This window comes from Cucurbita maxima, unplaced genomic scaffold, assembly GCF_002738345.1.
Source record: "Cucurbita maxima cultivar Rimu unplaced genomic scaffold, Cmax_1.0 Cma_Scf00070, whole genome shotgun sequence".
NCBI lineage: Eukaryota > Viridiplantae > Streptophyta > Magnoliopsida > Cucurbitales > Cucurbitaceae > Cucurbita > Cucurbita maxima.
The window spans coordinates 339939-354324 of NW_019272086.1; the positions used below are offsets into that span (position 1 = coordinate 339939).

General features: G+C 33.1%; 1 long non-coding RNA gene across 3 annotated transcripts; it reads right to left on the reverse strand.

Annotated features, from left to right (window-relative positions):
- Window positions 1–8923: 8923 nt before the first annotated feature.
- On the reverse strand, window positions 8924–11403 carry LOC111472383. Of its 3 annotated transcripts, XR_002715414.1 has the most exons (3): window positions 11219–11403; window positions 11015–11119; window positions 8924–9182 (listed from the first exon to the last, which is right to left on the reverse strand). It is a non-coding gene; the product is annotated as an uncharacterized LOC111472383 (long non-coding RNA). The 3 variants fall into 3 exon arrangements; XR_002715415.1 differs by lacking the exons at window positions 11015–11119; window positions 11219–11403 and adding an exon at window positions 10045–10844; XR_002715413.1 differs by lacking the exon at window positions 8924–9182 and having other exon boundaries at window positions 10872–11119.
- Between the last annotated feature and the right edge of the window lie 2983 nt (window positions 11404–14386).

Here is a 14386-nt window from a genome sequence, read left to right on the forward strand (position 1 = left end):
CCAATTTTTTTTCTAATTTCGTCTGAATTTTGTAACTTATTATCGACACCTCGGATCAAATTGATCTTTTCACAAAATTTGTAGATAATTATCGATCTACACAAATGTATTTTTCTCTCAATCGTCGGGAGCGAATTTCGACTTTCTCTTTATAACTCTCTAAAAAAACTCTAAACCCCATTTGACAACTTAATGCATCATATAAGCAAACAAAGGACAATGGAAAGGAAAGTTTGACGATACAAGAAGATGATGAGAATTTTACATTTCACCCTCTTTTCTCTTTATCCTCAATTTATTGTGAAGTTGGAATCTCGCTTTCATTTTATGCTTTATAATGAACTAATGAACATTTTTAAATTTTAAGAGGGTTAAAAGACGGAAATAATTAACTTTGAAATGTTTTGTTTTTTTAATAGAGACTAATGATAGTGTATTTGGAATAATTTTGAGAATATTATTTTTTAAATCAAATCCATTTTTCTATATTTTTTTTTTAAAGAATTAAGCATTTAAAATGAGTTTAATATAGCTCCGAGACTATGTGGTGGGTGATCTGTTATGGAACTATAAGAGATTTTTAGCAAGCCGAAACAAACATGTTGTTTCGCTTAGCCTGTAAATATTCTCGTCTGTCACGTGGGTGACCTTGGTTTGATCTCCAACAACAAGTAAGTATTTTGTGACGTGGGGATTCGGGTTCGATCCACGGTTTCTTTTCTAGAATATTTGTTATATTTATTATTCAATTTCAGGTGAGTGGAGGAAAGCTAGGTGATTAAGTGATTTTTGGCAAGCTCAAATGAATATGTTGTTTGAACTCGAGATTGAATTTTTATTTTTCATTTTTATAAAATATTTGGGATAACCCGTTGTTCCATAAATATCTAACAAAACTAATTTAATGGATTGTTGTAGTATAATGGTAAGTGTTTTTGTCATCATGCAAGTGACTTGGGTTCAAGCGTGAGTGTGAACTAGAGCATCACGCGTGACCTAGAGCATAATAAATATTTATTTTCATTTTTTAAGACTACGAGTGATCAATAGATTATTTGCACTGTGCACACGTGACCCAAAGTATTATATATATATTTATTTTCATTTTTTGTTTATATTTTTGTTGGGCATACTATGAGTGATCAATAGATTATTTGTAGGTTGTTGAAATCTTTGTTGGACAGAAAGATTATTTTCCAATCGAACTAGTTGATCGGTAGATTATTTGCAAACTAAAATCAACCAGTTCACTGGTAGATTATTTGTAGGCCGAATGGGCAGATTATGAGTTAGGAGCAGGATAGCCTATTGACAGGTAGATTATTTGCCAGTTGAAATCTTTGTTGGGCAGGCTATGAGTGATTGGTAGATTATTTGCAAGTCATTTGTAGGTCGAACTAGTTGATCGGTAGATTATTTGCAAGCCGAAATGGGCAGACTGTTAGTAGGCATAGGATAATCAACTAGTTGATCAGTAGATTATTTGCAGGCCGAAATGGGCTGTGAGTTAGGCGCAGGATAGCCTGCTGACCAGTAGATTATTTGCAGGTTCAAATCATCCAGTTGATTGATAGATTATTTGCAAGTTAAAATCAACAAGTAGTTGTAGTATAGTGGTGGAGCTAAATCAACATTATTCAGATATAATATTTGGAGAATATATTAGTTATGGAATATATCTTCGATATTATATCTTAATATTCTTTTCTTTATGATTTGATTTGTAGTATATTTTATTTTATACTCAATATTTAATTAGTATATATTTTGTTTATTTGTACGTATTAGTTGGTAGCTTGTATCATATTTAAAGGTTATGAATATCAATGAGAATACACACCTTCGATCCCAATTCTATTTCTCATTCTTAACATGGTATCAGAGCTTCGATCTCAATTCTATTTCTCATTCTTAACACAACAAGTCGTAGTATAGTGGTAAGGTGCAGGATAAGAAGTTGACCGGTAGATTATTTGCAAGGAGAAATGTGCAAACGGTGCGTTAGGAATAGGATAGCCTTTTGATCTTAGATTATTTGCAGGTCTAAATTAGGCAGTTTATTGGTAGATTATTTGCCGGTCAAAATCAACAAGTAGTTTTAGTATAGTGGTAGAGCTAAATCAATAAGTTGTTGTACTATAGTGGTAGGCTGAAATCAAGTAGTTGTAGTATAATGGTAAGATGCAGGATAGCTAGTTGATTGATAGATTATTTGCAGGACCTAAATCGACAAGTCGTAGTATAGTGGTAGGCCGAAATCAACAAATCGTAAATTTTTTAAATCTTCTAAAGTGTGAGTATTCGTGATTGTCACGCGGGTGATTCGATTTCCATCCCTGACCAGATAGCATACTTCTAACTCTGTCCATGATTGTCCTATTCTTGCAACTATACTCTTTTGTTGGGGAGTGTAGGCTACAATAAATCGTTTATTCATACCATTAGCTTGGAAGAAAAAATAATCTATGGTAAGTAAAATTGAGAACTCTTTGTAGTAAGTATTCCCCCGAGTCATGAGGGTAACTTGGGTTTGACCCCTGCCTAGTCGTTGTAGTATAGTGGCAAGTATTCTTGCTTGTCACACGGGCGACCTGGGTTTGATCCCCGGCAACGTCTTCAATTTTTTAATTCTTCTCTTTCATTGTTTAAGAATATTTTCTTTTTTTATCTATTTTCAATTTCATTATTCAAGATTATTTGTTGCGTTTATCCTTATCCTTTGATTTATATCGGGTTGACCTGGAGATTTTTGTCAAGTCAGAATTAACAAATCATTGTGATAAAGTGTAAGTATTCTTGATTGTCATGTGGTTGCTTTTATCATTTGACTTATATCAGGTTGACCTCGAGATTGTTAATCGTTGTACTAAAGTGTAAGTATTTGTGATTGTCACGTGGTTGCTTTGATTCTTTGACTTATATCGGGCTGACCTCGAGATTGTTAATCATTGTACTCAAGTGTAAGTATTCGTAATTGTCACGTGGGTGATTGGATTTCGGTTTATGACCAAAAAACATATTCTATCTATGTCAATCATTGTCCTATTATTGCAACTATTTTATTTTGTTGGGAGTGTGGATACAATAAATTGTTTTATTTTGTTGGGGAGGGTGGATACAATAAATTGTCTAAGTCTATTACTACCATGAGCTTAGTAAAACAAAAAAAAAAACATAAAACTCGTGGGATGTGAACTCTCCATTCCTACCAGGACCACAACAACGAAAGATTATAAGTCATTGTAGTACATTGGTAACTAAAATTAAGAAGTCTATGTAGTATACTCGTAAGTATTTCCCCAGTCACGATGGTGTCTAGGGTTTGATCACTTCCCAGTCGTTGGGTATAGTGGTAAGTAAACCCGCCTGTCATGTAGGTGACTCAAATATTTGCTACGTTTATCCTTTTGCTTATATCGGGTTGGCACCAAGATTTTTGGCAAACCCAAATTAACAAATCATTGTACTAAAGTGTAAGTATTTGTGATTGTCATGCGCATGATTGGATTTCGATCCTTGACCAAAAAACATACATTTAACTCTGTCCATGATAGTCCTATTCTTGCAACTATTCTATTTTGTTGGAGAGCGTATGCTACAATAAATGGTTGATTACGAACTTGGTAAACAAAAAAAAAAATAAATAAATAAAGAAACTTGTGAGACATGAACTCTCCATTCCTACCAAAACCGCAACACCGAAAGATTATAAGTCATTGTAGTACCATGGTAAATAAAATTAAGAAATTTTTGTAGTATAATCGTGAGTATTCTCCCAATCATGACAATGACTAGGGTTAGATCCCTACCCCGTCATTGTAGCATATTGGTAAGTATTCTTACTTGTCACCTAGTTGACCTAGGTTTGATCCTTGACAATAGTGTAATTAGGCAACCGCGTAAATTTTTTAAATCTTCTTTTTAATTACTAAATAATATATTTTTTTTTAAATCTTCAATTTTGCATACGGGTTGACCTCAAGATTTTTGGGAGTCCAAATTTACAAATCATTGTACTAAAGTGCAAGTATTCGTGATTGTGCAAAGTCTAAATTTACAAATCATTATACTAAAGTGCAAGTATTCGTGATTGTCACGCGGGTGGTTGGATTTCGATCCCTGACTAGAAAACAAGCTTCTAACTCTGTTCATGATTGTCATATTCTTGCAACTATGGTAGAATGTAAGCTACAATAAATTGTTTATTACTATCATGAGCTTGGTAAAAAAAAAAAAAAAAACTCGTGACCGAATAACATATTTCTAACTATGTCCACCATTATCTACTCCTGCAACTATTCTATTTTATTGGAGAGCGTATGTTACTACTATAAATTGTCTACTAATATCTTCGGCAAAAAAAAAAAAAAAATCCGGTCTCTTTCCCAACAAGGTTTTTATCAATCATTAATAAAAACTTAATACCTTACTATTGAAAACAGACTTGATGGAACATAGACGATTTTTGGCATAATTTTTGCAAGTAATATGAACATCTTGTTTACGTACATTCTTACAATTGTTAAACACTTCACAAATTTTTATCCTATACTCTTCCACAAAAATGACATATTAGGATAAATAATCCCGACAAACTCCTTAGATTTATTTATGGCCTTGAAGGAATCGTATGAGGTGAAAATCTCATGTATAGTTCTGTAATAGCAATAAGAATAGTGATGTTATTACCAATTATGATTATCTAATAGTTTGAGTATTGTTGATATAGTTGAGGCTGAATCAAAATATAGTTTCATATTTGCCACATATGATTGATATGTCGTGAATCAATAAATCAGACATCTTCTCTACACAATTTGACACTCATAAAATGTCCTAATTAATGATATTTATATAACACTCAATTGTGGCTTTGTTAAATAATTGTCTACCTCTTCTTTTACACTCCCTCGAAAAGCTCCATGAACTTGATTGTCACCTATTCCACCAACTCTATCATTGTATGTCATCTTCAATGTCTATTCATCCCCTTCATGCCAGCGTTTATCCTCTGCTCATGTGCTAGTAACTCCACAACTTATCATATTTAAGTTATTAGACTTTTAAATTAAACATGCAACATAGTCAAATCTTGAAGTCATTGATCTCGAGGCAGCGAATGTGTGGCACTTGTTCTAACCAAGCAAACAAGTTAGTCTTGAAAAATTCGGATTTCACGAACAACGTCGGCGTATGTGCGGGCCTCGAGTCACGTTACGAGAAAAGATTTAGAAAACATGAGCAATGAAATACATTGGAAACTGGTTTGAAGAATTGAAGAAACCAACATTATATGATTATAAGCAAAGAAACGAATATCACACCTTAAATAGCATATAACTCAGGGTAAGAAGAAGTAACAACTAGTCATATCCCCCTATAGTACATAAGCAAAGTACGCGTCACCCTTTTTCATCTATAAAACTCTAGTCCGAATAGTTTGAAGTTGTGCTCTTTTGACTCTCATGGAACCGTGATATTAATATTTCATAGTTCTAGATGGGTAAGTCCATGGTCTCATTATGAAATATTTTAAATGAATTTTTTCGCGCATTTTAGATATGTTATATATGAAGTTGAGAACTTGATTTTAATAGGAAGTTGGTACTAGAGATCTAGGTTTATAGATTTTGTAGACTAGCCCCACTGTTGATGTATCATTGTCATGCTAATACACCGTTATCGTTAGATATGTCCTTGGAAACATCTTGAGCCTTAGACATATCTGATGACGATGACGGTGCATTAGAAGGGTCATGGAAAAATCATGAGCCTACCTCATAGGATAGTCTACAAAATTTATAAACCACGAGACCATATCAACAAACTGTAATGATCCTAATTTTCTATTAAAATTAAGGTCCCACTATACTTGCATAGTATATCTAAAATGAAAAAATCAAAATATTTTAAAACGGGATCATAGACAAAGTATCTTCTCTTAGATAAGACTATGAAAGAAAAATTACATGATGCATCAACTCTAACCTTTGTGATTTTTTTTTTTTTTTTTTTAAGGTTATGATCCAGTAGAGTATTATTTTAAGAAGAAAAAAATATTTATTTTTCTCTAAAATAAATAGGATAATATAAGATAAAAGTGATTTTCTGTTTTTTCAAATGTGTTAGGTTTGCTAGTTCTTTCCATACATACAAACAACTCCTGAACCCAAACTTTCTAAAATTGGGTGATATGGGCACGTTTTCCTCACCTTCCTCCGCCTTATCACTAGCAGTCTACTTAAGATACCAATCTCAACGATTTACAACTAAACACGGAATTGTGCTCGTTGCGGGACTTAACCCAACACCTTACGACACGAGCTGACGACAACCATATACCACTTGTGTCCGCCTTCTCGAAGACACCCCTCTTTTTCAAGAGGATTCGCAGCATATCAAGCTCTAGTAAGGTTCTTCGCTTTGCATCAAATTATGTAAAGGTTGGGTCCAATCCTAACCATCTTGATTTAGAGGTAAACATTAAAGGTATGTTCCATATAAAGTCAAGACTGGACGTAAACAACAAACCACATGAAAACTCGCCATTTACTCCTTCAAATAGTGGTTCCAACGACGGCAACGTGGGTGATTGGCGGCATTTGTCTGATGCACAACGGCGACTGGCGATGGTCATCCGACGTGCAATAGTAGTGAGTACGGTATGGGCAATGGTGGCACAGGACGGCGCAAGCGATGCACAATGGCAACGTTTTGGAAGATGATGATAAAGAGGAAGAACAAGACAACGGCTAAGGTTTGTGAGTGACTGGCTCATCTCTCGTGTTCGTGCTCTGTGAGGTGGCTGGCTTGCTGTGGATTTGGCTTTATGTAGCTGAACCCTATGGTTTATTGTAAATGTATTGAGCCTTGAGGGTTCATGTAGCTGAACCCTAGGTTGCAGTGTTGTCCACTAATATATTTTGATGTGGAGTAGACTACAATAAGTTTTTTACTAATATCATTAGCTTGCAAAAAAAAAATAAACTCGTGAACCTGGCAAAAAAGATACACTCGTGAGCCTGACAAAAAAATAAACACGATATAAACTTCCACCCGAACACAAAATCGATCTCGCTATCAGCTCGACTAAGAGTTCCTAATCGAAAAAGTAAACTGAACGTCCTTTTATCATATAAATCCATTAATTATGAAGATAATAAAGATTCATCTATTTATGAATTAACAGTACAAGTAAAAAATAATCAAGAAAGTTCATATAAGTACAACGCAGATAAATGGAAATTATCTAATAGATAATTATATTATAGATCGGGAAAAAATAGATCGGGAAAAAAATCTGAATAGAAAATATTTTGATTGGAGAATGCTGCATTTTGGTCTTAAAAATAAGGCCGATATTAGAGCCTGGATCAATATTGAAACTGACACGAACAGTAATAAAAATACTAAAACTACTTGTTGATGCAAAGGAGAGGGTTCCGAAGGAATATCTTCTTGCCAAAGGAGAGGGGAACCGAGTGCCGAAAAAAACCGGTTTAGGTAAATATCTAATGCACTCCCCGTCATGTTGACTATTATTCAAAATCAAGTAAGGAAGTCCTTTTCACCTATCCCTTTTTAAAGAACTTGATTTCAATCTCAATAAAGAAAAGAAAAGAAATGAAAGCAACACTCTCCTTAGCAAAATTTTTATTATACCAAAAAAAATATACTCAAACTTGCAAATTGTAATCATTAATAAAAACTTAAGAAATACCTCATATTACTATCGGAAAGAGTTTTGATGGGTCCATAGGTGTCAGCATGTACCAACTTTTGTCTTTATGATGCTCTGCATAAACTTCTATTAATAATACCTTCAAAGTTAGATACTCATATCTACCTTGCCAAAAGTAAGGGTTGAATCTTCATTTTCTATGATGACTGCCAAGGATGAATGTGAGCAAACTACATCACCCACTTTTATCTATGAATCCCACAAACTTTGTCGAAAGAGTTTGAAATTGTGTTCTTTTCACTCTCATGGAACCATGATATTTATATTTCATAGTTCTAGATGGGTAAGTCCATGGTCTCATTATAAAATATTTTTAAATAATTTTTCGAACATTTTAGATATGTTATATATGAAGTGGAGACGACCTTGACTTTAATAGGAAATTAAGATTACAATTGGTACCGAAAATCTAGGTCTACGATTTTTCTATAGATTTTGTAGACTAACCTACGAGATAAGCTCAAGATATTTCCATGACCCCACTGCTGATGCTGCTGTCGTTGGGTATGTTCATGGAAACATCTTGAGACTTAGGCATACCTGGACAGTGCATCAAAAAAGGTCATGGAAACATCTTGAGCCTAACTTGTAAACCAAGAGCATATCTAAAATGTAAACCAAGAGCTCTAGTAAATGTAATGACCCTAGTTTCTTATTAGAATGAGGTAGGTTTTTGGTACCAACGGTAATGACTTTAGTTCCTATTAAAATCAGGGTCCCTAAAATGTAAGAAAATATTCATTTAAAATATTTCATAACGAGATCATAGGTTTACATGTTTAATATAAAGTCATTAAAACAATGTGACAGAAAATAAATAACATAAATTTAAATAAAACAAATTAAAATATTTTCTCAAAGTACAAACCACATGAATGCATCTCACCTAACTTAGTTGATGTAACAAATAGGATAATATCAGATAAAAGGTGACTATCTTTTTTTCTCTGTTTTTTCAAGTAGGGTAGGATTGCCAGTTCTTTCCATATAAACAACTCCCGAACATAAATTTTTTGTTTGGGCAAGCTGAAACTTTCTAAAATCGGGAGACCAATCACACATTCAATATGATTGGAGGCAACACCAATTTTCTTTTATTTAATGAAAACCCCTAAAAGAGAGCATAGGTTTCTTGTATTCATAAGCTTATTTTCAAAAACAAAAAACCAAAACCATATGACTGTTATCAAGCAGAGTTTTATTTGTTCCCAACGTGTTTTAAAAAAGAAACAACATTGTTTCACGTCGATTTAGTCGGTTTTGAACAATATACAATTTCTTTTTTACAATGAACTTCGTAGATTCCAAAGGTGAAACGACTAAGTAGACTTTCATCATATCATGTTAAAATGACGTAGAGACTCTTTACCTCTTTTCTCGTCTCATCATTTCGGTGGGGCAATGAGCAAAAAAGACAAGCATCCACCACCGACCAAAGTATCTGTAAATCAAGAAAGGGGTTGAAAAGACTGGATCAATGTGCAGGTCTGCTAAACAAGTAAACTCAAAAGTTATAATGCATTTCAAACCACGCAAGAACATTGAGAAAAACATTCATCTTCGTCACGCTAATCATACGATGAAGAAAATAGCATAGGGATAATAAACCGTTACCGTGAAAAACTAAACCCCAATTTTGCTACTCTAAGTGAAAGCATATACATTTATTAAAAACAGAGTATCTTTGACACACTGATGTGTTTGCAAGCTAAATAGATGCAGTGCAGAAGTAACCTTAAAGAACTTCAATAACAAGCAGATCAAACATGCTGTTCAAGCAAACTGGATTCCATTCAATATCCCTAGACACTAGACAGTAAATCTTTTGGCTAGAGGATTTGACCAATCAATATCGTGTTACACGATGACTTCAAAAACTCGAGGGTCTATTTTCCGACTCTTTTTGGCTTCTTGAAACTTATTTTTTATGCTTTCAATAACAAAAATTTTATGAAAACATGTTCCGCTAACTACTTTTAGAACTCTCAAGGACACAAATGTACAACCTAAGAACAAATACTGTTCTAGTAAAGTCGTTACACAAACTACTTTTAGAATGTCGAACATCCTTAGTTTGTTTAATCAGAGTAGAACTTCCCCAAACTACTTTTAGAAGATTATTACAAACGAATGGCGGTTCCTAATGAACGTCCATCCATTCAACCTATTGTGTAAACATCTTCAGAAAGCTCCCAACCAAGGAGAAACAGAAGTTGAAATCTAAATATGGAAAACATGCAAGGGGAAAATGAAAGAACTCCATTATTTAAGTAAATTTAACTTGAATATGAGTTCGAGCATACCTTGTTCCATTATTCTTTGCCTGTGTATGAAATGCATACGCGAAGTAGAAGACCGCTGGCCTTAGTTCCCTTAAAATAATTATGTCTTTGCTAAACCGACCTATAATTCATGTCATTTTTGCGTGAATGATCCCTAGGATGCACTAAGCTCCTGAGGACTGGCTAAGGGACTGACTTTTTAGAACAAACTCAATCCTGACTGTTCATTTAAGAGATTCTGTATTTTCATCTTTCAAAGCTGGAGAGAGTGACTTCAGAATAATGTCTAAGAGTAGCAAGCATGTGATCTAATTGAGTAATCTTAGAAGAAGCTGCTTCAAACACGCCAACATGAACATAACTCAACAAGCATAAAATATATACCTTCGACCAAGTGGTTAAAGGTTTGAATCTCAAACACTTCGAGGTCTATCAGAAGTATTCAGAATGTTCAAAATCATCTTTCAAAAGCCAAGAAACACTGTTCATCTCTCATATTAAGTGAGTTTAATATGAATTTTGAAATAATAACAAATGTTCTTAACTCATTCAAAACGCTTTTCAAAATGATTTTAAGAATCATAACGATACTTTAGGTCACTTTAATGTTCCAACCACCAAATAATTACTTGTTCCAATCTTCCAAAAATGTTAAGCAAAAGTATTTTCCTTAAATGTTCAAATGACAAACTGTTTTACTAAAAGACATCTCATTAATGAGCGAAAAACAACTTCAAAAATCTGGAAATCGAACCAAACAGCTCTTTAGAACTACTAAAATAGCTGTTCATAAACAGTAAATCTGAGACAATAATTTTACTTTTTTACAAGCAACTTAATCAATCCACCGTTTTGTAAACAAAAACAGAAAGCTATCGACAAATTCTTTCCATCATAACTCTCAAATCGCATTTAATCGACAAACTAAATATCAATTTGGAGACAGCAGAAGGAAATGAAAAGTAAAGAAAGAAATCACCAACGAAGAAACCTAAAATTTGAGTGAAACCGAGATGCGAAGAACAGGGTGGGGGATCATTACACGCAAAAATGACAAGAATCAGAAGCTGGAAATTGAGAATGAACGATTCAAATACTGGAAAACAATAAAAATAACAAGAATCAGTCCAAGAAATTGAAAAATCTGAGAGTATCGAATGATAGTACAAAAGAGGAGTAGAAAAGAAAAGCATACCTGAAGCTGGAAATCGGATGGAAATAACAGAGATGAATTGATTTGTGGTTTAGGGTTCGTGGAAATTTGAATCTCTTACCGGTTCTTCCTCAATTGGTGATTTGGGAATTTTCCAACGAAGTTTGCGGTAAGTTCTAAACGAGATCTTGACTTCAATTTCATGTGCTCTAGAAGTAGCGGTGCGAATCTTTATTGTTAATTATTATTATTTAGGTTTTCTTTCATATTATTCATTATTATTTTTTAATTAAGCTTTTTATTTTTAGTTTTTCTTGCTTAATTGTCTATTTCTAAAATATATTAAAATTTAAAATTTACCAAAAATAGCATAAAATATAAAGCTAATAAACATTATTTTATTTAATTATTAGGATGTGTTAAAAAAAAAAATTATATCTTGTTTTTGTTTTTGAAATTTCATTAAGAATTCAATTTTTTATTTAGAAAAAAGGAAAAAAAACATAATTTTGTAAATCCTTAAATTAAAATTATATATATATATCCGGTTAAAAAAAATTATTTAGTTTGAACCTGGTTGTTAATTTAAAAAAAAATACATTTTTTTTGGGGCAAAACAAATATATACATATATTTATAATTATTATTTTTAGTTATTTATTCTCGAACAATTTTTAAAATAATTTTTAATTATTTGGTGGGTAACTTTTTAAAATCTCAATTATATATTTAAAAATAAATAAATAAATAAATATGTTATGTACTAAACAAAAATTTATAAAAATGGCTAAAAAACATGACCGGATTTTAATATTTAATAAGAGTTATTTAGTTTTAAAAAAATTTAGAAATTGGGTGGGGGTAGTGTTGGAATTAAGTAAAAATTGAGTTGTTTGGTAGACATTGTGGCTATAAATACCGTCAAGTTATGGGCATTAATGGGAGTTAATTATGGGCCCCCACGGTTGGTGTAGGTGTTATTACCATACAAACTCAAACATTTTGTATATGTCCAATTCTAGGGATGGTAATAAAGTTGGTCACATCCACTTGTTCGGATTGCTTTTGAGTAGAGATGGTCGTTGACCTCGTCGAATAAAGGTCTAGAAAGTTTTGGATTTAATGATGGTAACGATCGAAGAAAACAGACTTTAGGAAAGTGGTTCAGGTAGTTCAGCGGGTTAGAGCAAAGGATTGAAAATCCTTGTATAAGTAAAAAGGGTCCGTGGGATAGGTAGTTGAACCTGATTTGGAAATTCAAATTGAAAGAGGATGGGTGAGTTTGATTAATAAGCTTTCATTGCTGGAAAGCTCGAAAATTCCGGCAAAGACTCAACTGCAATAGAGAAGGTAAACTGATTATGAATTAGGGTTATTAAGAGAATTGAGCAAATGTGTTTTATATCCCGAACCTCATGCATCGGAGAATATCCTTTTTTTTTATACTGGTTCGAATACGTACATTACAAGGAATATCATTATGTTTTATCATAATGTTGTGACGGTCATTATTCATACCCAGTGTCTTGCTACAACATTAGAGAATGCTAGCCCGACCAGGAAAGGGGCTCAGGAGGTGTGCAAACCGACTGATGGGTTCATACTCACACGTGTAGGTTGTGTCCACGACTAGGAAAGGGGCTCAGGAGATGTGCAAACTGACTGATGGGTCCAACTCACATGTGTAGGTCGTGTAGAATAGTAAATACACATCCAATTACCAGCTTGGGATAATAGTGGTAGATCCATGCTCGAAATAGTAAATACACATCCAATCACAAAATAGACTGACAACTCAACCCAATTTAACTCAAAAATAGACAGTTGGGCTGTGAAATTATTTCACGTTATTTGGGTTATCAATCAAATCAACTCGAACTTTTGGGTTAATTTCAAAAATTTACTCGGCCCAACCCATGTACACCCTTAACTTTCAATAGTTGATAGCAATAGTCGATCATCAAATTTTCTCCTATCAATTGTTTGATCAGATTACTTCACCAAAGTGTCGTAAATACTTTTGATCGAGTCTCCAAGTCATCGTCTTTTGTTCATGTGTTGCTCCATTCAGCGATGGGTGTCTTTAATCAAATTTAAAAAATGTATTTTATTTAATATATCTAATATACATGTTCATGTCTCGTCATCTTTTGTTCAACCATCTAGAATTGTCTTGGTCAAAATTTCCCAATTTTGAAAGTCAACATTTTCATGTCATTTAATATTGGTTTGCTTCATATTTGAAATTTGTTTGGAATGATTTCAAATATATTGGTTATGTCATTTCAAACTTCAATTCCATTAATATTTAATGATAATATATGAGATTAGATTGTGTGGTTGAAACTTACTATAGGTGACACTATCTTGGGGCCTAAAATCTTGATAGGGGTAGCAAGATATGCCTTTTCCTTTGCTAATATCATCTTCATTAATATCAATCATAATTGGACCAATAGTTATAATGAAAGTAGTTGAATAATTCCGTCACTTCCCCTTGAACGAATATAAATCTCCGCCCGTCAAGTTGATTTGATTCAAATAAATGAAAACTTTATAAATTAGATTAATTCATGGATTTAACTCATTGGTAACAGATATTATCCGTTTTAGCTCGTTATATATAGTTGTCAGCCTCACGATTTTAAAATGCTTCTACTAAGGAGAGGTTTTCATATTCTTATAAGAAATGTTTCGCTCTCCTCTCCAACCGATGTGGGATCTCACAATTCACTCCCTTGGAATCCATCATCCTAGTTGGTACACTGTCCATTGTAGTGGCCCAAATTCACCGTTGCAGATATTATCCGCTTTGGCCTGATATGTATCGTTGTCAGTCTCACGGTTTTAAAACACGTCTACTAAGGAAAGGTTTCCACACACTTATAAGGAATGTTCAACCGTGGGATCTCAGAATTCATTGATTTCACATTAACCAATCCATTCCAAGTTTATTATTACTTTTAAAATATACTTTGTTTTTGCTCGCAATACATAAAAATTTAATAAAGGGTCTAAACAACTAAATCATTATTGTCTACAAATTAAAAAAAAAAATATATTTTTTAAAGAATTTTAAGTTTAGATAAGAACTCGTGCAAAATTGTGATGATCGAACAGTTTGCATTTAAAATGATAATTAAGTATTTCTATCGGTTGAGCTAGGTTCGAATTGAATTAATTATATATATATATGAATCATATATTATT